General features: G+C 43.0%; 1 pseudogene; it reads left to right on the top strand.

Moving 5' to 3' along the window:
- Positions 1–21530, top strand: LOC134760467 (putative uncharacterized protein LINC02693; annotated as a pseudogene).
- The last annotated feature ends 4931 nt before the right edge of the window (positions 21531–26461 follow it).

The raw sequence follows: 26461 nt of genomic DNA, 5'->3' as shown, positions 1-26461 counted from the left end.
ATGGGAGAAAAATCGCGATGGAAAGGCCCAGCCCCTCGCCATGCAGACGGGAAGCTTGGCCGCACGTGTGATCACCCTTACGCCCCTTGGAGTTTCACCCCCTCTTCGCGGGCTCCAACAGCCTGGGTCGGGGCCTCCTTGTCCTGTGTGTGCCTCTGGGCCGCAAGAACACAGTCCCGAGCCCCCGCGAGCCCGCAGGCCTCCTACCCGCCGTGCACAGGCTGCACTTCTGCGCCCCAGCACTGCGCCTGCGGGACCATCTGGATCACTTTTCCATTCTGATGACGTCCTGTACTTCGTGGCTGCAGGCTCCTCAAGCCCCAGGTCTGTGCAGAGAAGAGCAAAGCAGCAGATCCGTGCCACAGCTTTCTGGAACACCCATTTTACTACCAGATTTGGAAGGAACGAAGTTAAGTAATTTTCAAGGTAAGTAATTAAAATTTTACGATGAAAAGGCTAGAAACTCTTCTGCTGGTAATAACTGTCAGACATATCTGCCTGAAATGTCAGACTTTTTCTGAGAAAAAAACTGAAAACTTGTTTCCCATTATTTTAAATAGGAAAAATTATAGGGCACGGCAAGTCAATAGAAAAAAAACCTACCAATTTCCTAACTCACAATGAGGCAGTAGGTTTAAGTTGCACATAAGTTAGGATGTAAAATGCTTAAATGTTGCCACTTGGTCACCCACATTTGATATGGTTGTTAACATGCAGTTGCCTTGGATGCAGTAGCTATGGCTTGAGACCAGCAACATCCTTTTGCTGAACCTCCCTTTGTCACCTGAACCTCCCCTTTGTCAACACACCAAAGCTTTTTGAAGTGACTGTCATGATCCTGATGGTCTACCAGTTGTTGCTGGAAGCAACATGTGGCTTTTTCCAGCAAACTATTTAGTTTAAAATGCTGTAATTTTTGAAAGCTCAAACATTATGTCTACAACCATCAGCCAAAAAATTTGAGACAGGTTCTTGCTCTTTTGCCCAAACTGCACCACGAAAGGGGCTCCAGCGATCCACCTGCTTCAGCCTCCCCAGTAGCTGAGACCACAGGTGTGTGCCACCATGCCTGTTAATTTCTAAATTTTTTGTAGAAACTACATCTCCCCACTTTGCCCAGGCTGGTCTCGAACTTCTAGACTCAAGCAGTTTTCCTGCCTTGGCCTCCCAAAGTGCTGGAATTACAGGCATGAGTCACCAACCGCACCCAGCCTGAAAAATGATTTGTGAGATAAATAGCTGCTATACAGTTTAGATATTAAAAACTAAGATGTATTCTTCCAGGAAAGTAATAATTTCGGATATATTCTGTGTCACATCCTGTATGATGAAATAGATGGCAAAAAAAATCCCATTTAATTTAAAGATGGAAGCTGTAACTTCAAGTAAATTTGGAGCTGAGGAGTCCTTTCGGGCTATGACCCCAGAATTCTGGGGTTCTCTGTACCGATTTTTTGCTAGTGTCCACACACAAGCATTCCTTAATGCTGTGCGTTAAACAAATAGACCTTCTTTAACCCCAGATTTCTCTCCATTTACCATCTGTTTCTCTGCTCCATGCAACTGCCTCACCTCATGTCCTCTCTTGCACCCACTCCTCTCTAGCTTTCCTCCAGGGTACTTTGCTGAAACGACTTTTATCTCAGTCATTTAGCTGCATTTGACACAGACGATACAATTGAGGACTTCCACCATTTCTTCTGGATTTTAGGGACCTTCCCTCCTGGATTCCCTCTCACCTTTATCTTCATCCTCCTGCTCCTCCTCCACCAGATCTCTAGTGATCCTCTCAGAATGATCCCACACAGTCTCATAGCTTTAAATACCATCCATCTGTTGATAACCACTGGGCTTGGGGCCTCTTCCCTGAGGGGAGCACCAAGAGTCATCCCTGACTCCTTTCCCTTCTCCCCCAACCCCCATGCAACCACACAGCAAGTCCTGTGGCTCTTGAGTGCAACCAGCATCTTGATTCACCATCTCCATTTCCACAGCCAGTTTCAGTCACCTTCCTCTCCTACTGATCTACTGCCAAAAATCCTCCTACTGCCAAAGATCCTCCAACCTCCCTGCCTCCTGTCTTGCCCTGCTACAGTCCAGCCTCCTCTCAAGCATCCAGAGTGATCTCTTGAAAATGTTAAAACATGATATAGGCATACCCCCAACCCTGTGTAAACCCTGCCACTGTCTACTCATTGCAGTGAATAAAAGCTCAGAGAACCTGGTGCCTGCCTCTTCAGCCTCATCTCCTACCCTTGCTTGTTCTTGCTTTGTGGGTCAGATTTTCTGGTCTCCAGAGGTGAATACAATTTTAACTGACAAATGCTAGATCATAGACTCTATCTACAGCATAAGGCATGGAAGGAAAAGTCTGAGAGAATGAAGGGCCAGAAAAGTTTGTTTAAAAAAAAAATAAAAAGCACAGGAAACTGGAAACATAACTAACCTGTATGTATATACTTAAAAGAACATGGTAACAAAATGAACTCTTTAGAAACTGAGCCAACAGACTTGCAAACAAATAGAAATACCTTTGGTCCTACTCTGAAAACAAAAAGAATCCTTAGTGAGTATACAAGAACAAAAATTGTACACATTTCTGGGTCATAATGCAATAAAACTAGAAATAATTGAAAGACAATTTAAAGATGTTCAGCTTCCTGAAAATGTTAAATTATCCTTTTAAACAAATTAATGCCTACATCAGGGTGCAAATCCAAAACACAAATACCTTGCCTATAAAAATATATTTTTGCAAACAACAGTGTATCGGGATGTAAGGAGAGAGCTCACTGACTCAGAAGCTCCCAGAGTGACCAGATGTGTTCATGGGAACTGGAGCACTGCCCTGGAGTCATTTGACATCACCTTATTACAAGTAGGAACAGCCATGCTGGGAGATGCTCAGATGCCAGTAATAAGTCAGAGGATTCCCTCCTGAATGGGACCTCCCAGTCCTCTTTGGCACAGGGTTCCAGGCGTGACCACAAATCCATCGGTGAGGGCTTTCAAGATCAACCTACCCTCAGGCAGTGGAGTGGAAACTGGCACTAGCAGCTACAGTGGAAAAAATGAATGGCCTCTAAGAATATGTCATCTGCCCCATGCAAAGACTCTGGATCCCAGAAGTCCTCCTGGTAAGGTCTCAGAGCCAGACAACTTCATTTCCTGTCACCTGGGCTGCTCTCCCTCTGACAGCTATGGAAATTGGTGAAGCACAGGAACATATTGGAAATGGCAATGATGTGCCATGCCAATGTGTGGAAGTGTACAAGTTAAGTAATATTTTAAAAACAGAACACACAAAAGTTGCACAATCCGACCAAAGCTCTGTCATGTATGTTTCTAAACAAGTTTGGAAGAGAATTTGGAAATGGCTGAAATTTTTTTATAAAGCTCATGTTTTTAGTTTGTTTAAATGTAAAAGCATACACTTAGAAACAAGTTAGTATGTAAAAATTTTTAATCTTAGCTATCTGGAAGCTTCAAATACCTAGAATGAGGCATTTCCCAAAGGTCTCTGTAACTTGAATTTTACCGTAGTTTGAAAATTCTTGCCCAGCATAATGGCTAACACCTGTAATCACAGCACTTTGGGAGGTTAAGGTGGGCAGATCACTTGAGCTAGGAGTTAGAGACCAGCCTGGGCAACATGGTGAAACCCCATCTCTACAAAAAATTTAAAAATTAGCTGGGAGTGGTGGCCCTGCCGATAGACACAGCTACTCAGGAGGCTGAGGTGGAAGGATCCTTGAGCCCGGGAGGTCTAGGCTGCAGTGAGCTGTGATTGCACCAGTGTACTTCAGACTGGGCAATACTGCCAGACCCCACCCCCTCCCCTAAAAGAAAGAAAACTATTAGTTCATAGTGCAGCTGATGAAATAATTTACATCCACAAAGAAAGGGGCAATCATAATATGTATATAATTACTCAGTATTAAAATATTGTGTATAGTATTACATGTATTGAATACCTATAATGAATGGGGCACTGCTTTAAGCACTTTATACTCATTATCCCACAAGAATTCTCTCTCCAGCAGGTCTTAGTATATTCAATTTAAAGGCTAATTAGTAAGCAATGTATAGAATTGAATGAGAAACTACTTAAAACATAGAAGGCTCTCGAAAATACAATGTGGAATGAGTAATGCAAGTTACAGAGATACACAGCACATTTATAGAAAGTGTAAAAACTTACAAAGTTAAGCAGTATATTATTTAGGGAAACAATATATTATTTAGAGATGTTATTATGTAATAAAAGTATAATGAAAGTCAGGGAAATAATACTTTTTGTAAAGCTTCAGATGAATGATTGTCCCAGATGGGGTTACATTTCAGAAGGGCCAACCATGCAGACGGCTTCAAATGTAGTGGAGTAGGTGATGGGTACAATTATTTATTTTACTTTTATGTGAGTCTGTGTATGTGTGTGTGTGTGTGTAATTTTGTATGTATAAAATAGTTCGTAATAATTTTTTTTGAGTTGGGATGTTTCTCTGTCTCCCAGGCTGGATTGCAGTAGCATGATCACGGCTCACTGCAGCCTTCACCTCTCAGGCTCAAGTGATCCTCCCACGTCAGCCTCCTGAGTACCTAGGACTACAAGTGTGCACCACCATGCTTGGCTAAATTTTTTAAATCTCTTGTAGAGATCGGGTCTCACTCTATTGTCCAGGCTGGTCTTGAACTCCTGGCTTCAAACAATCCTCTTGCCTCAGCCTCCCCAAGTGCTGGTATTACAGGGTAAGTTGCTGTGCCCAGCCTAATTTTTTTTTATTTTTAAACAGCTTTATTGAGGAAAAATTCACATACCTTATGATCTGCTAGGGTTTAATATAATCACAGATATGTGCAACCAAAACCATGGTTAAGTTTACAACATTTTTGTTAGTCCTGTACCTTTTAGCTATCACTCTGTTCCCCCCACCACCTACCCCAGCTGTAAGCAACCACAAATCCAGTTTCTGTCTCAATAGATTTGTCTTCTCTGGGCATTTCATATAAATCGATCCATATAAGTGTTTTTTCATGTCTGGCTTCTTCACATTTGTCTCATTCCAGAAGGTGTCTGAATTTTTCCACAACTGGGAACACTAAGCTGTGGGGTGAATTTTTGGTTCCCAAGTGAATGTGAATGAGGCAGAGTGGAAGGAGAGTTCTTTGACTGAGGGAACGGGACAAGAACCAATGAAAGAAAGAGATCCAGCAGGAGGGGAGGGAGGAAGCGGGGTGGAGAGCTGCTTGAAGCAGATGAACAGAGCTCTGGGCCGTGACAGCAGAATAGAAGGTGCAGTGCAGCGGGGTGCAGGTCCTGAGGCGGTGAGAGGGGGAATGTGGAAAACAGCAGGTCATAAACTCTGAATTCCAGCTGCTGGAGCTGTGGGTCCCAGGGGCCTGGTTATCCCCTCACAGGCAGGAGCTGGAAAGTGGGGCTCTGCTCAGGTCCAGGAAGGAAGTGGATGCACTGGTGGTGTGGACATGTGCATGGAAGCCCACAATGCCCACAACGTGAGGTCAGAACTTCAGTGAGAACCTGCATTTGGGCTCCAGGCTGGTTGGAAGTATTCTTTCATTCAGCAGCCTTCTCATTAAGTGCCTGCTGTGTGACAGACACTGCAGAGCACAGAGATGCAATCTTACCTGTCCCAGCCTTCCAGGCACCAGGGGTGCCACGCGCTTTCAAACAACCAGCTCTCATGTTTCATAGAGCAAGAACTCACTCACTACCACTGGGACAGCACCAAGCCATTCCTTCCAGGGACTTGCCTGGAAGGCTGGGACATGGTTATTTTCCATCTCCCCATGGTTCATGGAACTGTATTCTGCATAGAATGGGCAAAGTGCAACTATCATTGATTAGTAATTGAAGAAACAAAGATTTCACCTTCATGTTTTTTACAAAATGCAATATCTGAGATGTAGCATTCTATATCTTTGGCTTCTTTAATGTTAGCTATACAGACAAAATAGAAAATGAAAAAAACCTTCCAATATTAAATATTCACATTGATGTCTGTATTAGTCTATTTTGTGTTGCTATAAAAGAACACCTGAGGCTGGGTAATTTATGAAGAAAAGAGATTTATTTGGCTTATGATTCTGCAGGCTGTACCAGCCTGGCACCACCATCTGTTTCTGGTGAGGACCCTAGGAAGTCGCCAATCATGATGGAAAGGGAAGTGGAGCAAGGAAGAAAGGAGGTGGGGTGCCACATGCTTTCCAACAACCAGCTCTCATGTTTCATAGAGCAAGAACTCACTACCACTGGGACAACACCAAGCCATTCCTGAAGGATCTGCCCTCAAAGACCAAACACCTCTCACTAGGCCCCACTTTCAACATTGGGAATCAAATTTCTTTCTTCTTTCTTTCTTTTTTTTTTTTTTTTTTTTTTTTTTGAGATGGTGTTTCGCTCTGTCTCCCAGGCTGGAGTGCAGTGGCATGATCTCAGCTCACTGCAAGCTCTGCCTCCCGGGTTCATGCCATTCTTCTGCCTCAGCCTCCCGGGTAGCTGGAACTACAGGTGCTCACCACCATGCCCGGCTAATTTTTTTGTGTTTTTAGTAGAGACGGGGTTTCACCATGTTAACCAGGATGGTCTCGATCTCCTGACCTTGTGATCCGACTGCCCTGGCCTCCCAAAGTGCTGGGATTACAGGCTTGCACCACTCCACCCATCCTAGGCCCCACTTTCAACATTGGGAATCAAATTTCTTTCTTCTGTTTTGTTTTGTTTTGTTAAAGAGATAATCTCACTCTGTCACCCAGGGTGGAGTGAAGTAGCGCAGTTATAGCTCACTATAGAAGCCATGGCTGAGCTGAGCCGTAGCTTACTGTGGCATCCAACTCCTGGAGCTCCAGAGGTCCTCCCACCTCAGCCTCCTGAGTAGCTGGGATAACAGGCTCAATCCACCATGCCCAACTAAGTTTTTAATTTTTTGTAGAGACAGGGTCTCACTAGGATGTCAAATTTCAACATGAGATTTGGAGGGGACAAATATTCAAACTGTATCAATGTCAACAGGTTTTTTTTTCCTCATAAAGAGTATCTATGTGTTAGGAACTTTAGATGTTTAAAAAGTGGTGGGGGGGAAGAAATATATAATAAGGGACACACACTTTATAATTTCCTCACATTTTAAATTACTCCAATAACTAATACATAGATGGATTTATGGGTCTGGAATTTTTTCAGTGAGACATTTGTTTATAATTAAAATGTGGATTTTATCTCCTTATTCCTTTTTAATTCAGTCCCAGGCCTGAGCCACCATCAAAACCTTCCTACATTGAAGCTGGGGTTTTTCCCTGAAAATGTTGCTTGTTAGGAAAAAAGGAGGCAGTTGCCTTGAGCCAGCTGACCTTGGCCGCCATGCCGCTCTCACAGAGGAGTGTTATTCAGTGGGAAGTTTTGCTCCCTGCATGGCACCGCAGCCCCTCAGCCATGAACTCAGCAAACACTGTCCCATTTTGCCCCCAGTAACAAGCACGGGACACCATCACAGGGTAGTACCTAGTGTGAACTAAGTCTTGGGAACTTACTGGAATTGTTGGAAGATATGTCCCTTTTTAGTAATGCACATGGCTGTAAATATTAGGTACAATTTGATTTCAGACTCAATTCATCGTGTGTTTTGGCTCAGCTGTGGCCTGCATATGGTGTTGCTGATACAGAAATGAAAATGCTGGTGAGCCACAGAAAGAAAAATCCTGTGTTTTCTGAAAGCTTCAAACACCTTTGGCCTTGTTCCTTAATCACCTGGGAGGAAGAGAACCTACAAAAACTGGAAACGCAGTGGCCAGCAACCAGCCCTTGACAGGCTTGCTGAGCTGTGAGGGTCTGGAGGAGGAAGAAGCTCTGCATTGTTTCTGCAGCCCCCGTGCAAAACAATGTTGAATTCCAGCGTGATATTGAAATGAATGTATTTTATTGTAATGTTAAATCTTAAATTTTTTATTAAGTCCTTTGTTCACAAATGGAAACAACAAAATGACAAATTATTTAAAATTTTCAGATTGTATAACCTTCCTGTCCTCTAGCAAAAAAAAAAAAAAAAAAGAAAGAAAGAAATTTGATTCCCAAAGTTGAAAGTGGGGCCTAGTGAGAGGTGTTTGGGTCCTGGAGACAGATCCTTCAGGAATGGCTTGGTGCTGTCCCGGTGGTAGTGAGTGAGTTCTTGCTCTATGGAACATGAGAGCTGGTTGTTGTGAAAGTGCATGGCACCCCATCTCCTTTCTTCCTTGCTCCACTTCCCCTTCCACCATGACTGGAGGCAGCCTGAGCTTCGGAAGGGAGGCAGTCCTTTAAGACAGCCGTGTCCAATATAAACAGAATATGAGCTATGCCTGCCTGTAGTTTTAAATTTTCTTCTAGCCAGGTTAAGGAAACTAAAGAGAAACAAGTAGAATTGATTTGTAATAATATAATTTATTTGACCCAATGTATCCAAAATATCATTTTAATGTGTGATGAGTATAAAATTATTAATGAAACATTTTACATTTCTTTGTCCTAAATCTTTAAAACTCACTCCATATTTTACACTTCTAGCATATCTCAGTTCAAAGCAGCCAGATTCCAGATGTTCTGAAGGCTCTGACTCCCTGAACTCAGGAAGGTGAAGGGCCCGAACCGCACTTCTCTGCCAGGAGCGAGGGAGCTCCCCCTCCCTACCCACATCTCTTCTCAGTCCCAAAGGAAGAGAGAGTGCCCTGAGACAGCAGGGGCTGCCAGCAGGAGGTGGCCACAGGTAGGCCACTGCTGCCCATCTGCTGCTTGATGGGACCATTCTCCCCTCCAGAGATCAGAGGACAGTGGGGTCCCAGGAGGTGGGACCTGTCCACAGCCTTGACCTCCAGAATTTAGATTTGGAGGGAATAGATTCCAGACAAATGCCTTACCTTGCTATTTGGCCTTTGCCCTAGTGGTCAGGCTGTCATCTATTTCCTCCTGTGTTGTGCGATACTGTGTGACTTTTAAGCACATACACATCTACATGCATTTCTTTATAATTCAAGGGACCCAACTTCTAATAAGGGGAAAAGGAATTCAGTACCTAGACAGTCCCTATAGTGTGCCAGCTAACTTGTAGTCAGCATGTTGTTAATCCTGGCATCCTGTCAGCTCTGGGTGTGTTAGTTAGCTGTTACTGTGTAATGAGCCATCCCAAAACTTATTTAGCTCATGATTGAGCAAGTCAGCAATTTATGGCAGGCTCCTGCCATAAATTAATTGCTATACCTATAAAACCTGCCGTACCTTTATAAGGTATAGCAATCTTCATGTGTGTGTATGGGAGAAGGGGGTCAGCTGCTGGTGACCAGGCAGCTCTGCTGTTGAGAGTGAGTTGACTGTGGACTGGGCAACTTTGGTTCTCTTCCCCATAGTGTTTCATCCTCTAGCAGGCTAACCTGGGCTTGTTGTCATGGAGATGGCAGGGTTCTGAAAGAAAAGGAAGAAGCATTCAAGACCTTTTGAGACTGGGCCCAAAACTGCCAGCTGGATCCAAGTCTTGGGAAACAGATTCTAACTCTGGATGGGAGCAGCTGTAAAAGCGCATTGCAAAGGGCATAGACACAGGGAAGGATGAAGAAACACGTATAAAGCACTCCACATGTTTGGAAATTCTTTTCATCCCATTTTGGTATTTGTAGGCTATTACTGGTCTTCAACACAGACTAAATCAAAATGCTGTGCCCAAAACAACCTCTTACTCTGAAAGCAAGTGATGTAAAGATAGATCTGCTGAAAAGACATTTCCTCCTGCTGCAATTTAGTCAAGCAGCTGAGCACGTCTTGAAGCCATCCTTTGATTTCAACAGGGCAGAGCTGTTTTCTAAGACTGCCCACCACCCCTCCCCACAAAGCTGAGATGCTGCAATGAGGCAAATCCCAGCAGCACACAAGGAAATCAGGCACAGCTAAGGTTCTCACCCCTGATGCACCTTATAATCACCTGGGTGGCAGGGGGCTTTTAAAATTCCCAAAACCCAAATTGCAACAGACCAGTGAAATCAGAATCCCTGGGGTAGGATCCAGACATCCTTGCTGTTTAAAGCTCTCCAACTGGTTACAATGTGTGGCCAGAATAGAGAACCACAGCGTGAAACCAACGTCTTTTGATGAACTAGTAGCAAATGGTTTCTCAAACGAATGTGAAGTCTTTGCTGCCGAGCTGTAGCCTTTCAGTCTTACTTGCATTATTTACATGCTATCTTTTGCAGGACTTGACCTCTGCTCCTCATTTTGTTTCTGATTCAGCTCAATTTCACAAGTACTGAGTGCATACGATGTGCAGAACACCGTGCTAGTTATTGTGGCCTTGATTTGGGGAGGACTTTGCTGGGAAATAAAATCACATCATCAGAAATAAGAGTCTTACTACTTACCAAATTGAGGCAAAAATGGGAAGACCTAGGGGGTCTCACCCAAGGATTAGGACACTAATAGATACATCAGAATATTACAGTTCATCTGATGATGCTGTGAGTGGAAGTGTCCCACTTTGAAAAAAAAAACGCTGCTGTTACTCTGAGATACTAAGTTATGTGTGCAAATATGTGGTATTTAAATATTTTGTTGATATATAACATGCATGTAGAAATACGTGCATAAAGCATTCCCTTAAGCTCAATGTATATTATGACAAAATTAATACACGTGGGTAACCAAGAAATAGAAGCAGCCTCACTCATGTGGCCCACAAGCGCTTTCTCCCTCCCTCCTCTTCAAATGTACCAGTGTCTTAACAGCTGACGTTACAGATCAGTTTTGTCTTTCTGTGCAAGTCTTTTCGTTACAGAAAAATTTAAATATATAAAAATTGAACAAAATTGTACAATAGAGCCGTGATCCAGCTTCAACAGCTAATAATCATGTGCCATTTTTGTTTCTTCTGTACCACAGCCCTTTCCCTACCACCCTTCATTTTATTTTTATTTTTTTAGTTCTTTTTTGGTGAGGTAAGATACACATGCATTGAAAGGCACAAATCTTAATTGTACAGCTTTGAAAAATAAATACACCCATATAACCTTCACCTCTTTTCAGAATGGAATATTTCAATCATCCCCAGAAAACACCCTCATGCTCATTCCTAGGCAATTTTTAACTTCCCCAGAGGAAAGTACTGTTGTGGGGTTTTTTTAACCGTAAGTTCGTTTTACTTGAAATCATACAATATACATTTTTATGTCCAGCAGTCTCAGCATAATATTTGTGAAACACCTCCATAGTGTGTGTTTTAGTAGTTTGTTCCTTTGTATTGCTGAATAGTATTCTGTTGTATGAATGCACCATGGTTTGTTCATACATTTCTCTGTTGATGAATATTGGGTTATTTCCTGTTTTGGGCTATCATAATAGTAAAGATCTATGAACATTCTTATACAAGTACTTTTTTGTATTGTTTTATTCCTTTATTAGCATTGAAGTGACACATTTTTTCATTTTTTGGCAGTTGCTCCAAGGATTACAATGTGCATCATTAACATTCTCACAGTCTAGAATTAATATTGTGCTATTACAGTGAATGTAAAATAGAAAAACTTGCTACAGAATAGTGCCATTTATCTCCTATCCTTTGTGCTGTTGTTGCCATAAATTTTACATCTGCATGGCATAAACCCCACTACACAGTGTTATATTTGCTTTAGTCATAGATCTTTAGATGAAATTAAGAGGAAAAACAAGAAAAATATTTAATAAATATTTGGAGGGAGATGTTTTGAGGCCACAGAAACATACTGTTTCTTCATCCAAAATTTTTGCATTCGTTGATGACTCTTTCCTGCAGTAATGATTACTGTGGTGTTCTAGTGGTAGTTTTCTATTTGTGCTCCTTCAACATTTATTACTTGGAATTCTTCTGCAAGGAAGATTTGTCTTTCCTTCCTGATTTATTTAATCTTTTCTATGTCAGTATGGACTTGTGGATATTATTTTATGTTCTTGGTTACAGTTTAGTGCTGTCATAGTTGTTTGCCACTCACATTGTTCCACCTTGAGTCATAGCTCTTCCAGGTTGGCTTCTTTTGACATGTCCCCACCGTTTTATGTTTTTTAAAAGCACTTTCTTATTTTCTGGCACTGCAAGTTGCTCTAGTCTCATCTCGTGTTTTTCATGGCAGGGCTAGAATTAGTCATTTCTCCAAGAAGCCTTGGTTTCTTTTATAGGAGAATGGCATTTAGAAACCAGGATCTGGGTACTGGGTGTGCTCATTAATACTGGGATATCACTGCTTCGAGGCCCTCTCAGCATAGTTTGGAAACACGTGAATGTTTCTAAACATGTATGCATGAATACAAACTCAGCATCTACCTATCTACATCTGTCCATCTAAACAGATACATTAAAATAGACATGGGTTCATACTGACATTCCTAAGTCCAGTCCAGCACCTTAGGGTTTATGCTAGCATTCTCCCTTTGTTTATTTATAACTCTTTCACCTACAGAGAGAAACTGGGCTCTAATTTTCTAAAATATATTTGCTAACATGGAAAATCATTTCAGAATTGCTGACCCATATCCTGAAACAAATTTGCCAACCAGAATACAGTATGTTTGTGTGCAGTTCTTGAGTCTTACAGTACGCAGTCAAAACAGTATTTTCCAAGGTTACTTAGGTGAAGACTTTTTTCCCCCACATTCTTCAATATGGGTTAGTCAATACTTTTAATTCAGTAAAATTCATTTGTCACCAACTGCATTCCATCTGACCCACCCACCATCTTTGTTGATTTTTAAATTTATATAGAATAAAACTCATTCTTTGTAACATACAGTTTCATGAGTTTTGACAACTATATAGAGTTATACATTCACGTTCACAGTAACAGAACTGTCTCATCACCTCTAAGATTCTCTATTCTTGACACCTCTTTGTAGTTAACCCCTTCCCCAACCGCATTATTTGGCAACCACTAGTCATTTTCTATCCCTATAATACTACCTTTTCTAAAATATCATATAAACAGAATTATAGAACATATACAACACAGATGAATCAATTAGGTTGTTTGTTGTTGTTGAGTTGTCAAGAATCGCTTGGCGATATATGTGAGAGTTTATTTTGGGGCTCTCTAGTCTGTTCTGTTGGTCTATATGTCTGTCTTTATGCCAGCACCACATTGTTTTGATTTCTGTAGCTTTGTACTAAGTTTTGAAATCAGGAAGTATGAGTCCTCCAACATTGTTCTTTTTCAGGATTGTTTGGACATTCTGGATCCTGAAATTTTATATGAATTTTAGGATGAATTTTTCTGTTTTGCACAGGACATCATTGGGATTTTTACATTCTTGGTTTAGTTAATTCCTAAGTATTTTATTCTTTTTGATGCTATTGTAAATCGAATTTTCTTAATTTCCTTTTCAGATTATTCATTATTAGTATTTAGAAACACAGCTGATTTTTGTGCACCGATTTTGTATCCTACCATTCAACTGAATTTGTTTATTCTAACAGGAGTGTGTGTGTGTGTGTGTGTGTGTGTGTGTGTAATCTTTAGGGTTTTCTACATCTAAGATCATAGCATCTGCAAACAAATATAATTTTACCTCTTTCTTTTCAGTTTGGATGCCATTTGTTTCTTCTTCTTGCCTAATTGTTCTGGCTAGTACTTCCAAGCCATTTTGAATAGAAGTGGTGAAAGCAGGTCTCCTTGCTCTGTTCCTATCTTAGTAGAAAACCTGTCAGTCTTTCACCATTAAGTATGATGTTAGTGTGTGTTTTTCATATATGGTCTTTATTATTTTGAGGTAGCTTCCATCTCCTCTGCATTTGCTGAGTGTTTTTTCATGGAAGAGTATTTAAATTTTGTCAGATGCTTTTTCTACATCTGTTGAGATAATCACGTGATTTACCACTCCATTCTCCTAATGCAGTGATGTTTGAATGTTCAACCATCCTTGCATTCCAGGAATAAATTATACTTGGTCATAGTGTATAATTATTTTAATATGCTGCTGAATTTAGTTTGTTGGTATTTTGTTGAGGATTTCTGCATTGATATGCATCAGGGAAGTGATACGTGTCTCTAGTTTTCTTGTCTACTTTTTTTCTGACTTTGGTATCAGGGTAATGCTGACCTCATAGAATGAGTTTAGAAATGTTCTCTGATTTCCAGTTTTTTAGAAGAGATGGATTAGTGTTATTTAAATGTTTGATAAGATTCACCAGTGAAGCCATCTGATTCAGGGCCTTTCTTTGTCAGAAAGTTTTTGATGACTGATTCAGTCTTCTTAGTAGTTATGGGGTCTATTCTAATTTTCTGTTTTCTCATGATTCAGTCCTAGTAGGTTTTGTATACCTAAGAACTTGTCTATTTTATCTAGACTGTCCTATTTCTTGGCAAACAGTTGTTTATAATACACCTCTTATAATTCTTTATTTCCGTAGAATTTGTAATAATGCCCCACAGTTATTTTTGGCTTTGAGTCTCTTTTTCTTAGGCAATCTAGCTAAAGTTTTGTCAGTTTTGTTCACCTTTTCAAAAACCAACTTTTGGTTTTGTTTATTTACTGATAAGGAGGGATTTATTTCTGTCATATACTGTTGGTTGTTTATATGCCTTATAGCTTTTTTGTTCTTCATTTCCTGCATACTGTATTCTTTTGTATTTAATTGATTTTTGGTAATGAAATGTTTTAATTTCCTCATTTCCTTTTGTATATGTTCTATGGTGTGTGTGTGTGTGTGTGTGTGTGTGTGTGTTTGTGTACCACCATGAGATTACATTTAACTTGCAAGTTTATTCATTTTATTCAATTCTATAAACATACTGTAATTTATTTATCCATTCTGCCCTTGATGGTCCTTTGGATTTTTTTTAATTATTGGACTTTTTTTTTAGAGCTGTTTTAGATTTACATGAAAAATGAATGGAAAGTACAGGGAGTTCTCATATATCCAGTTTCCTGCCCACATGCCCTGTTGTTACCCTTACAGTCTTGCCTTGTGGTACATTTGTTACAGATGATGAACAATGTAGAAACATTATTATTAACTAAAATTCACTAGAAGTCACTCTTTGTGTTTTACCTTCTATAATTTTGAGAAATGTGTAATGACATGACATGTATCCATCATTAATGCAGCATGCAGAATAGTTTCACTGTCTTAAAATATCCCTTGTGCCTCAGCTAGTTGTTCCTTTTTCTCACCCTCCCCCTCCCACAACCCTGGCAACTACTGCTCTCTTTACTGTTTCCATAGTTTTGCCTTTTACAGAATATCATGTGGTTGGAATTCTATGGTACATAGCATTCAAGTGGGCTCCTTTTACTTACCAATATGCATCTAAGTTTCCTGTGTGTCTTTTCATGGCTTGTTAGCTCAGTTTTAAATCAAGGAATAATAGTTCATTGTTTGAATCCACAACAGTTTATCCATTCACCTATTGAAAGGCATCTTGATTGCCTCCAAGTTTTAGCAGTTATGAATAAAGCTATCATAAACATTTACATGGAAGTTTTTGTGTGGATATAAGTTGTCAGCTTACATATGATAAGTGTATACTTCACTTTATAAGGAACTGCCAGGCCAGGCACAGTGACTCATGCCTGTAATCCCAGCACTTTGGGAGGTTGAGGTGAAAGGATTGCTTGAGCCCAGGAGTTCATGACCAGCCTGGGCAATATAATGAGACCTCATCTCTACAAAATAAATTTAAAAGTGAACCACGTGTGGTGGTGCCTGTTGGTGTTAATATCATTGTTATGCAACCTGCTCTAGGAAATGAGGATCCTGTGTTCTCTAAGATGAACCTAATGAGAACCACTCAAGTCAGTAATCACAACCCATCATTAGCAGAAGCTCAGAAAATAAGATGTTAAATGCCTGGCCATTAAGTTTTCTTATCTTTATTTCTACAGAATCATCACCCCTGCCCCATAAACATGAAAGAAAAGACAAGAGAAGCACCCCAGAAGAGAAGGGGAGAAGTGCCCCAGAAAAAATCATCGTCTCTGAAGTTTGCCCAGGTGGGCACAGGCCAACCAGCCTCTCCTCTGGTTGCCCAGCCAGCTACAGGCTGTCATTTAACCTTCCGCCCAGCATGCTTTTGAGTGTGCAGAAGTGCTGCATGCCCTCTTCTTTGAAAACCTGTTGAGCAAATGCCTCTGCATTTTATGCACCTTCAACCTTGGGGGACTTCAGCCAAAGTCCCCCAAGACCAAACATGCTGTGCACACAGAGCAGCTCTTTGTGTCCCACTCCTTGCCGATCTCCTGCATCATCTCATTGAGCTTCATTGAACTCCGCAGTCTGCATGCTCTGTGGAACTCAGGGTCTTCATTTTGCATGGAACTCAGGGTCTTCATTTTCCATGGAACTCAAAGTCTTCCTGCTCTGTGGAACTTGGAGTCTCCTGGCTCCATGGAACTCAGGGCCTTTGTGCTCCATCGAACTTGGGGTGTGTGTGATTCATGGAACTCAGAGTCCTTGTGCTCTGTGGTACTCAGGGCCTGCGTGCTCTGTGGAACTCGGGTCTGCATGCTCCGTGGAAAGCACCAGGATGCACTTGACCCCCCACACCCACACACACATCCTTCATTTTATTCCTGGCCCTCATCTGTCCACCCTGTGAGGCTTCTTCACCCCCACTCTCCTTTGAGCTCATGCCGGGTCTTTTGGACTTGCCTGAAGCATGGGTGTTGGTAGGAGGGAGTGGCTGAGGTCATGCCTGCAGGCAAATTCTGCTAGTGTGGCACCAGATGGAGCTGCCTGGGGAGGATGTTTCCTTGGAGGACGCGCCCTGGCAGCCACTGGCTTCTTATGGTGCTTGCACTGCTGCTGCTGCCATGGGGGCGCCACAGAGCCACACTGGGGGCTGTTCTGGAAGTGGTGGTTTTCATTTCCAGGTTAGGTAGGGACTGGCAGGCACCTTGGCTGTCCTTGTGGCTTCTGCCCTGACCCTGGTCCTCCCCAGGCTACCGATTTTCCGGGCTGCTGCTCTTCCAGGAGGAATTGAAGGTGGGAATGGCTGAAACCTCAGCTTTGGATTTGCAGAGACCCTAAGCTGTGTCATGCAGAAAGGGAAAGGATTGCAGATGGTGGTGGCATCAGCTGAAGGCAGGGGATTCACTGTGATGCTGGAGCCGTCCACGCTGGGATGTTTGCATACAGCCCAGGTTCAATTCGGTGGCCCATCAGCGAATCCTGGATTCAGTCTCACTCGCAAGCCATGGACAACATGAGCTCAATTTGCCAGGACTCTTGGGGTTAGGGAGAGCTCAGCGTCCGGGTGGCTCTGGTTCCTTCTCATGCTGAAATTCTGCTGGTGTTCCTCCATGGGGCCCTTGTGGGTTTTTCTGAGGTGCCCCTCTTGCTGGAGTCGAGGATGAGAAATGTTTTCAGTGGGTTTTCACCCTCCACACATATGTAAGAGGTGTTGTGTTTCATTCCTGTCAGTATCCATTGCTGCAGCTTCCTGAAGTTGTGTCCGTTAAAAGGCAGGGACCCAGTGTCCAGGCTACAGAGGGTGACTTCAAGTTCCACAGCACCACTGTGGACCAGTGTGCCTATGGCCTTAGGAGAATTCCCAGATAGCACAAGGGGGCTGCCCCAGAGGGTGTTCAGCTTGTTGCCAACAGTTACTGAAGCCAGAGTCTGCAACCTTGATGTTCAGGTCAAGCAGCCAGAAACAGGTGTTCTGGCTTTAGGTCCCTGTGGACAATGCCGTTCTCTCCTTCCCAGGCTACTGATGTCCTGGGTTGCTCCTCTTATGGTAGAAGCTCAAGATGGAATGGCTGGAGCTTGGCTGCCTCCGGTTAGAGCCTGGGCTCTGTATTGCAGACATCACCCGGCAGAATTCCTCATGGGCCCCTTTTGTCGTGGGTGCGACTGCTGGGGCCAGGGTTGTCGTGGGTAGTAAAGGTATTTACCAAGACAACTGTGAGTAAAGAAAGGCAAATTTATTACAGAAACTATGAAAATACATTGCAAGAATGCAACATGCAGCACAGCAGAGAAGGGGCTGTCTGCAAAGATAAAGGGCTGGAGGGAAGTTTTCTAAGGTTGTGCTGGACAGGGCTATGTGCCGGTGAGCTTGTGCTATATGCTAAGAATATGTTGGAATAATTTTAACTGCCAGGGCTTTCCTCTTCTGGTGCCTGAGGGAAACGCCCTGCTGCTTTTAGCTGTCTTGTAACCCACACGCCTTTTCATTTCTGAAGTTGCAAGATAACGGCTGTGGTTTTTCACACAAAAGGGTTGCAGACTGGGTTAGGTCCATGTTCCGCCAACCTGGCTCTTTCCCAGTTTCAGTTAACTTAGTGGTTTACTAGAGCCCCACACCTTTCTGTTTCATATGACCATGATCCAGGAGGTAATCCGTCACCTCCCCTCCACTAGAGAGCTCCATGGCCAGGGGTAATCCTCACTTCTCCTCTGCTAGAGTGCTCCATGGCCAGGAGTAATCCTCATCTCTCCTCTGCTAGAGTGCTCCATGGCCAGGGGTAATCCTCACCTCTCCTCCGCTAGAGTGCTCCATGGCCAGGGGTAATCCTCACCTCTCCTCCGCTAGAGTGCTCCATGGCCAGGGGTAATCCTCACCTCTCCTCCGCTAGAGTGCTCCATGGCCAGGCAGTGTTTCCTGCGTCCAGAGCACCTCAAACAATTTCAGTGTTGTGGTGACTCAGGGCCTTCACCATACAGACTTGGCAGCATAGTCTAGAGGCTGGAGGGGCTCTGTGACTCCCATTAATGACGGTCACTGCCATGGTTTCCCCAAGCAGAATGTGCCGGGAGAACTGCTCCATGTTGGCTCAGCAGAATGTTATTATAGGTAGCTCAAAAAGAAAGGGAACAGGGCTTCTCTAGATTATTTCAGGGAACAGCTATTATTTGAATGTTAATTTAAGACTATTTTATCAATTAAAAATGTAAGGCCCAAGAAACTTCATTTAGGAAGATTGAATAAATTGAATGAATACTGTTAAACTTTATGCTTCTTTCAACAAATATTTTCTGCTCCTCTCTATGAATCAGGCACTGTGCTAGATACCATAACATAGAAACATAGTGTCAATCAAATATGGTGTGGGTACTGTATGTCAAATTTAAAAATAAAATAAAAGTGCTATATAAGAAACCTGTCAGTGCCCTGGAGGCAGGGTCCAGAGACATATCCTGTGGATGACTGGGGCTGAGGTTTAAGGGATGAGCCTCGGTGATGAGACGGATGGGAGAGGGCCCCTAGGAAAAGCATCTTCAGGCAATTGTGGTTCAGTGAGCTGCAGCCGTCGCGGCAGGAGAGTGAGGAGTGCGGCCTATCTGGTGATTTGCTGTGGTGATGTTCTGCAAACTTGCCTCCGGGTCCTGAAGTATTGCTTCTGGGAAACACAGGGTAAGGTTCCTGCAAGCCTCTGGTTGCAATATTTTCAACTGCCAAGGCACCGTTCATGTTCCATGGCTTCATTTTCCAACATCCCTGTAAAACAAGCCAGTCCCATCAGTGTTGAAAACTGCTCTCCACATACCCTTTTCCCATAGAGTACTTCCTGACATACAGAGCTGCCACTCCTGAAAAGCTAACACTTTCCATGCCATGCTGCCTTTTGAAAGGTGCCAGCCAGGCAGCATTAGCTAAGGCCGCTTTTTGGCTCTCCTCACAACAGTGCTGCCCGCTGTGCTTTCATTGGTCATCATCTCATGACGTCACAAATGTAGCTGCTTTTCCATGGTTTCGCCACACACCAGTGGTGTTAGTTTTGCACTTTCCCGAGCAGCCTCGTGTACAGGTTGGTGAAGCTCCCCTTCCTCTTTCTGGATGCACCGTAGTGCTTGTCATGAGCGTTGAACTCACAATTTGCAGCACTAGAACCCACACCTGAACCAAGCTTGGCTAACGAGCGTTTTCTCTGTAAGGCACATCACAGCCTTCTTGCTCATAAGGACACTAGACAGCGCTTCAGCATTATGCTTAGAGGCCGTTTCAAACAGTGAAATCTCCAACAACAAGCTCAAAACTGCAAAAAAAGTGGTACTATATAGACCATGAGAAGACTGGTTTGCAGGTTGAGAGTAGGAACAAGAAGGCAGCATGGGGCCCTGCATGGCCTCTGCTGGGAGGCCGATGGCTCAAATTGTTGCCCTGCTCTGCACATGTTTTCCTGTGACTGTGAAAGCCACATGAATATTGATTTGGGGGTTAAAAGTACATTTTAACAAGCAGACAAGTTCACAAATATGAAATAGTGGCTAGTGAGGGCCACCCCCATGCTGGAGCTGCAGACAGAGGCTGTTGTGAGTGCGATGTTTGCTCCTATCCCGGGAGCTTCTGGTTGCCACCAGCACCTTGTAAGCCAGGGAGTGGTGTCACCTGTACCGTAGCAAAAGCACCTCTTCTCAATGTGAAGTATGGCTTGAAGAGAGGAAGATGGAAGACTGGCTGGAAGATGGCTGTGTTAGGGGTGAAGCAAGGGTGAGGGTGGATTGACCAAGCTGGGCCAGAGGTCCGAGGGGCTGATCCGAGAGCCCTGTGTGACTGTGAGTCCTGGCAGAGTGGCCGTGCATGGTGACAGGGAGGAGGCATCCAGGACAGCACCCACGTTCCCGCCTGAGGCACATGAGGGTGGATGACAGGGTTCGGGGCCCTAGCCTTCAAGTCGGACACACCTGAGTTCAAATCCAGACTCCACCACTGACTGGCTGTGTAGCCTTAGACATGTTCCTTCACTTTCCTAAGCGTCCATTTTCTCATGTCCAATACATAGATTACTATTCCATAGGAATATTAAATCACTCAGTGATTTTGAGGTTAAAATGAGTGCGGGTGCTTTTTATTGAAATAAAGAAAATGGGAAAAGAAGCAGCATTTGAGGTGTGAGGGAGGGGAATCTGGGCATGGGGAGTTGGATGTGCCTGTGGACATCCATGGACAAATGTCCAGCAGCCGTCTGATGTGCTTCCGGGATGCTGGGGCCAGGACGTGGGGCCGCAACATACAGACCTGGAAGTTATGAGCAGGCAGGCAGCTGCTGCAGCTGTGAAGAGCAGGCAGTGCAGGATCAGAGGCCCAAGGGTAAAGCCTGGGGAACGCCAGCATTTAGGAAGAGGCCGCTGGAGATCAGGAAAGAGCAGCAGGAAAAGCAGGAGGGTGTGGAGGGATGGGAGGTGCAGGAGGAGGGTTTCCAAGAGGGAGGGGCAGGAGTTGGTGTTCTGCGGGCATGGACTGGTAGTCGTAGCACTTTTGAACTGTAGGGACCTAAGACATCTTTTAGTCTAATCCCCTTATCTATCCTGAAGAAGAAATCATGATTCCAAGGTGATGTGAGTTGCTTGCTTTAGGTCACACTGATTTCACATTGGGATACCTCGATTTCTAATGAGTAATAAAATATTTAACAAATATTCTAGAATTTGGTATTGCTCCTATTCAGTCACACTGGATATTTTCCCAATTTGATGATACTGAGATTTTAACAACTGTTAACCATTCCATGTACTAAGATGCTTATAGTCAAACTGTGCCTCTTAAACATATTTTTATTGTATATTTAATAAATTTTGCTATAAAAATAAGGTTAAAACAACTCATAACTCATCAAACTGCATTTTAATTTTAGTAAACACAAATTACACTGAGACAGGAGAGTTTTCTGGCCCCCCTCACAGGACGTGTGACAAGGTAGTGTGGCTCTCTGCCTATTCAAACCCCTTACGGGAGGGGGATCACGCACAGGGACAGGCGCAGGAGCCCAAGTGGGTGTGTGCTACAGTGTGCTCTTTTAGCCTTGGCATCTGTGGATGGCTTGAGTGTTAACCAGCTCAGTGGACCCTCAGCCTTTCTGCAAAAGCAGAGGGTCATTGTGGCAGCTTTCTGTATCCCAAGCTCTTGTCCAGCATCCTGGAAGAATCAGATCACACACAGACATGAAGGATAAATGCAGGGGTTTCTTTGAGGGGTAGAAGTGGCTCTTAGTAGGGATGGATGGGGAGCTGGAAAGGGGGATGGAGTGGGAAGATGATCTTCCCCTGGAGTTTGGCCATCCAGCAGCCAAAATCCTCTCTGACCACCCCCAGCTAAACTCCTCTCAGCATTCAGGTGTTCCTCATCTTCCTGCTTTCTCTGCCGCACCATTCTGCTGTTTGTCTGCTTTTCTCTTCATCTCTTCATCTCTTCATCTGCTCCTGGAGCCTGGGGTTTGGGGTTTATATGGGTACAGGATATGGGGGTGTGGTGGGCCAAAGGGCAACTTTTTGGGTACGAAAATAGAAATGCCTCTTCCCAGTTAGGGCCATGGGTCTCCAGGCTTGAGGGTGGGGCTTTTGCTGAGGAGCCACCCTCTTCTATGCAGTATTTCCCTGTCTCTTTTCCATATCAATACCTCAATAAAATTTAGTTTTAAAAAATAACACAAGTAAAAAGTTTGGCTATTTCAACTAAAAAGTAATTATGTCCTAAATTATTTTGTATGCAAAGACCTGAGGATTTGAAATATTTTAATAATTGGAGCTTGTCTCTCCTTTGAGGGCACCACTTGCCCCGATCCCTTTTGGTTTCCCCCACAAGGTAGCAGGAGTGCCCATGAATGAACATGGGTGAAATCATTGGATACAGATAGTAAATATATTCTATTTCCTGAAAAATATTATCTAACTACATGTCTAGATATGGAATTGCATTTTCAAGCCAAGTTGGAATTACAAATTGTAGCCCATTTGAAAATGCATACAAATGTGTGACATATACACCCAGAGGGAAAGAAGTCACAATTATGAAAGAACAAAGTGGGAAAATATCTCTTTCATATAAGATTGAGCATTTTGGTTGATACTGTGATAAAAAATCTTCTGATTGATTCTCTTTTGCATTGGTTTTTAGTGTCATTTGCACTCTGCCCAACTCAGATAAAATTGTATATGATGTAAATAGCAGGAAACTATAAATGGTGATATTGTCCTGAAAGGAAGCCACTTCATTTTTCAAAGATTTCTTCTGCGGCAGGGATCTAGGTGTGTGCAGTGATGGAGTTTTGCATTTCTAGAGGGAACAGCAGGCGGGGGTGTGTGCAGCCGGAAAGGGAGGTGTCTAGGTTCCAAGGGTAAATCCCACCCACTTAGAGGGGATTGGAGAGCCTGGGAAAGAGGCTGGGCTGCCTGTGATCCCCACCCCACACCCTGCTTCCTACAAGCCCCCTAGAAGGTCCACACTTTGAGTTGTCAGCCAGAGACGGTAACTCAAAACCTTGGCTTTGGGCAGCCAGAAGCCCAGAAATGGGGGAGAGGGCAGGCCTAGACACCAGGGATGAAAATAAAATGAATATTGAAAATTACCTAAATGTAATGTTTCATATATTCCATATATTTTAATATAAATGCCAGAGGTTTTTGAACCAGAGTAACTCCATCTTGAATAGGGGCTGGGTAAATAAGGCTCCATCCTCAAGCCTGGAGAATCTTGAATAAGGCTGAGACCTACTGGGCTGCATTCCCAGGAAAGTAGGCGTTCTAAGTCACAGGATGAGATAGTAGGTCAGCTCAAGATACGGGTCACAAAGACCTTGCTGATAAAACAGGTTGCGGTAAAGAAGCCAGCCACAACCAAGATGGTGATGAAAGTGGCATCTGGTTGTCCTCATTGCTCATTACACGCTAATTATGATGCATTAGCATGCTAAAAGACACTCTCACCAGCACCATGAGAGTTTATGAATGCCATGGCAATGTCAGGAAGTTATCCTATACGGTCTAAAAGGGGGAGGAACCCTCAATTCCAGGAATTGCCCACACCTTTCCTGGAAAACTCATGGACAATCCACTGCTTGTTTAGTATATAATCAAAAAGTAACAATAAGTACAAGCAGTTGAGCACCCCATTCCATGCTCTGCCTATGGAGTGGCCATTCTTTTTTATTATTATTATTATTATTATTATTATTATTATTATTATTATTAAGACAGAGTTTCACTCTTGTTGCCCAGGCTGGAGTGCAATGATGCGATCTCAGCTCACTGCAACCTCCATCTCCTGGGTTCAAGTGATTCTCCTGCCTCAGACTCCTGAGTAGCTGGGAATACAGGTGCCCGCCACCACACCCAGCTAATTTTAATATTTTTGGTAGAGACAGGGTTTCTCTATGTTGATCAGGCTGATCTCAAACTCCCGACCTCAGGTGATCCGTCCACCTCCTCGGCCTCCCAAAGTGCTGGGATTACAGGCATGAGCCTCCGTGCTTGGCCACTGGAGAGGCCATTGTCTTATTCCTTTACTTTCTCTAATAAACTTGCTTTCACTTTATGGATTTGTCTCAAATTCTTTCTTGCACGAGATCCAAGAATTCTCTGTTGGGGCCTGGAACAGTGCCCCTTCCCAGTACCATAAATATGTAATAAAACAAAGGTCCATAACTTGACCCAATTGGAAACACAAAATTTACTATAAGGATTTATATGACAAAGAGATAAAAGGGGCCGTGATTGGCTTTTGTGCCTGTGCAGCATGGGCTTCAGATTAACAAATGTTAAAATGCACCAATTGACAAAGCTTCATGAACTTAGTCAATGCTGGGACTCAAGTTACAGTTGTACCTGCGAATCTCAGTAAATTTAAACACTGCAATGCCTGTAATCCTGGCAAAATAACTATAGGGGAAAAATAGCCATGCTTTATTTTAACTGTAGCTTTGCCTAAATTTTGCACAGGCATAATACTCATTGCCCTAAAACATGCTCTAACACAATGAATAATAGATATGATTCAATTAAGTCTTTGGCACTTACAAATTGGCTTGGACCTTGGGGGTCCCCAATAAAAATAGTTAATATTGCTATAACTATGAGACAAGTTGGACCTTGCATGTCCCCAGTTAAAATAGTTAATATGACTCTACGTAAGTTATAGCAAGATGTGTTAGTCTGCTAGGGCTACCAGACACTGGGTGACTTTAACATTAGAAATTTATTTTCTCACTGTTCTGGAGGCTGGAATTCCAAGACCAAGGTGTGGGGTATTTGGTTTCTCTGAGGCCTCTCTCCCGACCTGAAATGACCTTTCCTATGAGCACACCCAGCACTGAGGTCTCTTTATGTCTCCAAATTTCTTCTTTTATAGCGACACCTGTCATGTTGGATTAGGGCCCAACTTAATGGTCTCACTTGAACTTAACCACACCCTTTAAAGGCTGTATCTGTAAATTCAGACATATTCTGAGGTATTGGGGTAAGGGTTTCAGTATGTAATTTTGGGAGAGACACAATTCAGATGTACAGGACCTTCAAGTTTAAAACTTAATATATAAAACCTAATTAATAAAAGGGTGATTCTCTCTACTGCTTCTCCATTTGACAGCTCAGTCTTGCCTGTGCTTAAGCCTGGAAAAAAATAAATGGTGCTTCACGGTGGATTACTACAACCTTAACATTGTAATCCTTTCATTAAGACCCCATACCCAACACCCAGTATTATGGAACTTACTGACCCCATCCAATCAACAACTGGTAAATATTTTGCTGTTATAGATTCGGCTATAATGTTCTGTTCAGTGCCTATTTCAATAGCCTCTCTTCCTTAATTCACGTTCACCTGCAGTGGGAAACAGTACTTCTTCTCTAGGCTACCCATGGGTTATCCCAGCAGCGTTGCCACCACATACAATCTTCATAGAGCTCTTAACTGCACCCAGCTTTCTCCAGGAGCTCAGGATGCCCCAGACCCTCATCCCAGACAGCATTGCTCTGGAGCTCACAGCTGGAGATGACATCACCACAGACGTCCCCATCCCAGCCCTGTCCTGGGAGCAGGATTCTGGCCTCCCTAGTTAGGCCTCAGAGCTGGCTGATCACCTGGCTTCATAAACCTGGGTGTTTTCAGGGAAATTTTTGATCTCTACAAACCATGACATGTAGAGAGGGACACATATCTGATTCAACAGTCCCTGATCCACTGATCCATGGACATATTTGCCCCCAAAGAATAACCAAGAATCTCTCTCTGGTGGAGGTCAGGGGCATTACATGAGCTGAGTAGAGCTTAGTTTTTAATCACAGACATTGGCAAGGTGTTTAAGTTATTACACTTTCAAGCAGCATGGCCCTCACTCACTCAAGGTGAGATAAATATTGCTGCAAAGGAACAACAGCTGCATTGTTGGAGTTTCGCTTTTGAGGCACGCGTGTGTGTTGGTGTGTGTTGATTTCTTTCACAAAACACATTTTCAAATATTTCCTTACTCCAATCAACATTGCCCCGTCCTTTTAAATAAATTTTTTGAAAACTAATAAGCCTATTTTATTTATTTACATTTTTTATTTACATTTCTTTACAAACTGTTCACTATTAGTCTACAGTGAAAAGTCAACACTTTATAAAATAAGATTGGCATTTAAAAGCTTCTCAATTCTAATACTTTGAAAGGCTACACCCATTTTCAGAAAGTCTGGGCTATTCAAAATATTTTACAAAATTCTGAAACTTTGAAAAGCTGCAAGAATTGGGGACAGCAAGACGAGGC

Source organism: Pongo abelii, chromosome 19 (genome assembly GCF_028885655.2).
Source record: "Pongo abelii isolate AG06213 chromosome 19, NHGRI_mPonAbe1-v2.0_pri, whole genome shotgun sequence".
In the NCBI taxonomy this organism is placed as follows: Eukaryota; Metazoa; Chordata; class Mammalia; order Primates; family Hominidae; genus Pongo; species Pongo abelii.
The sequence above is the reverse complement of the archived record's forward strand: the minus strand, read 5'-3'. Positions and strand labels throughout refer to the sequence as shown.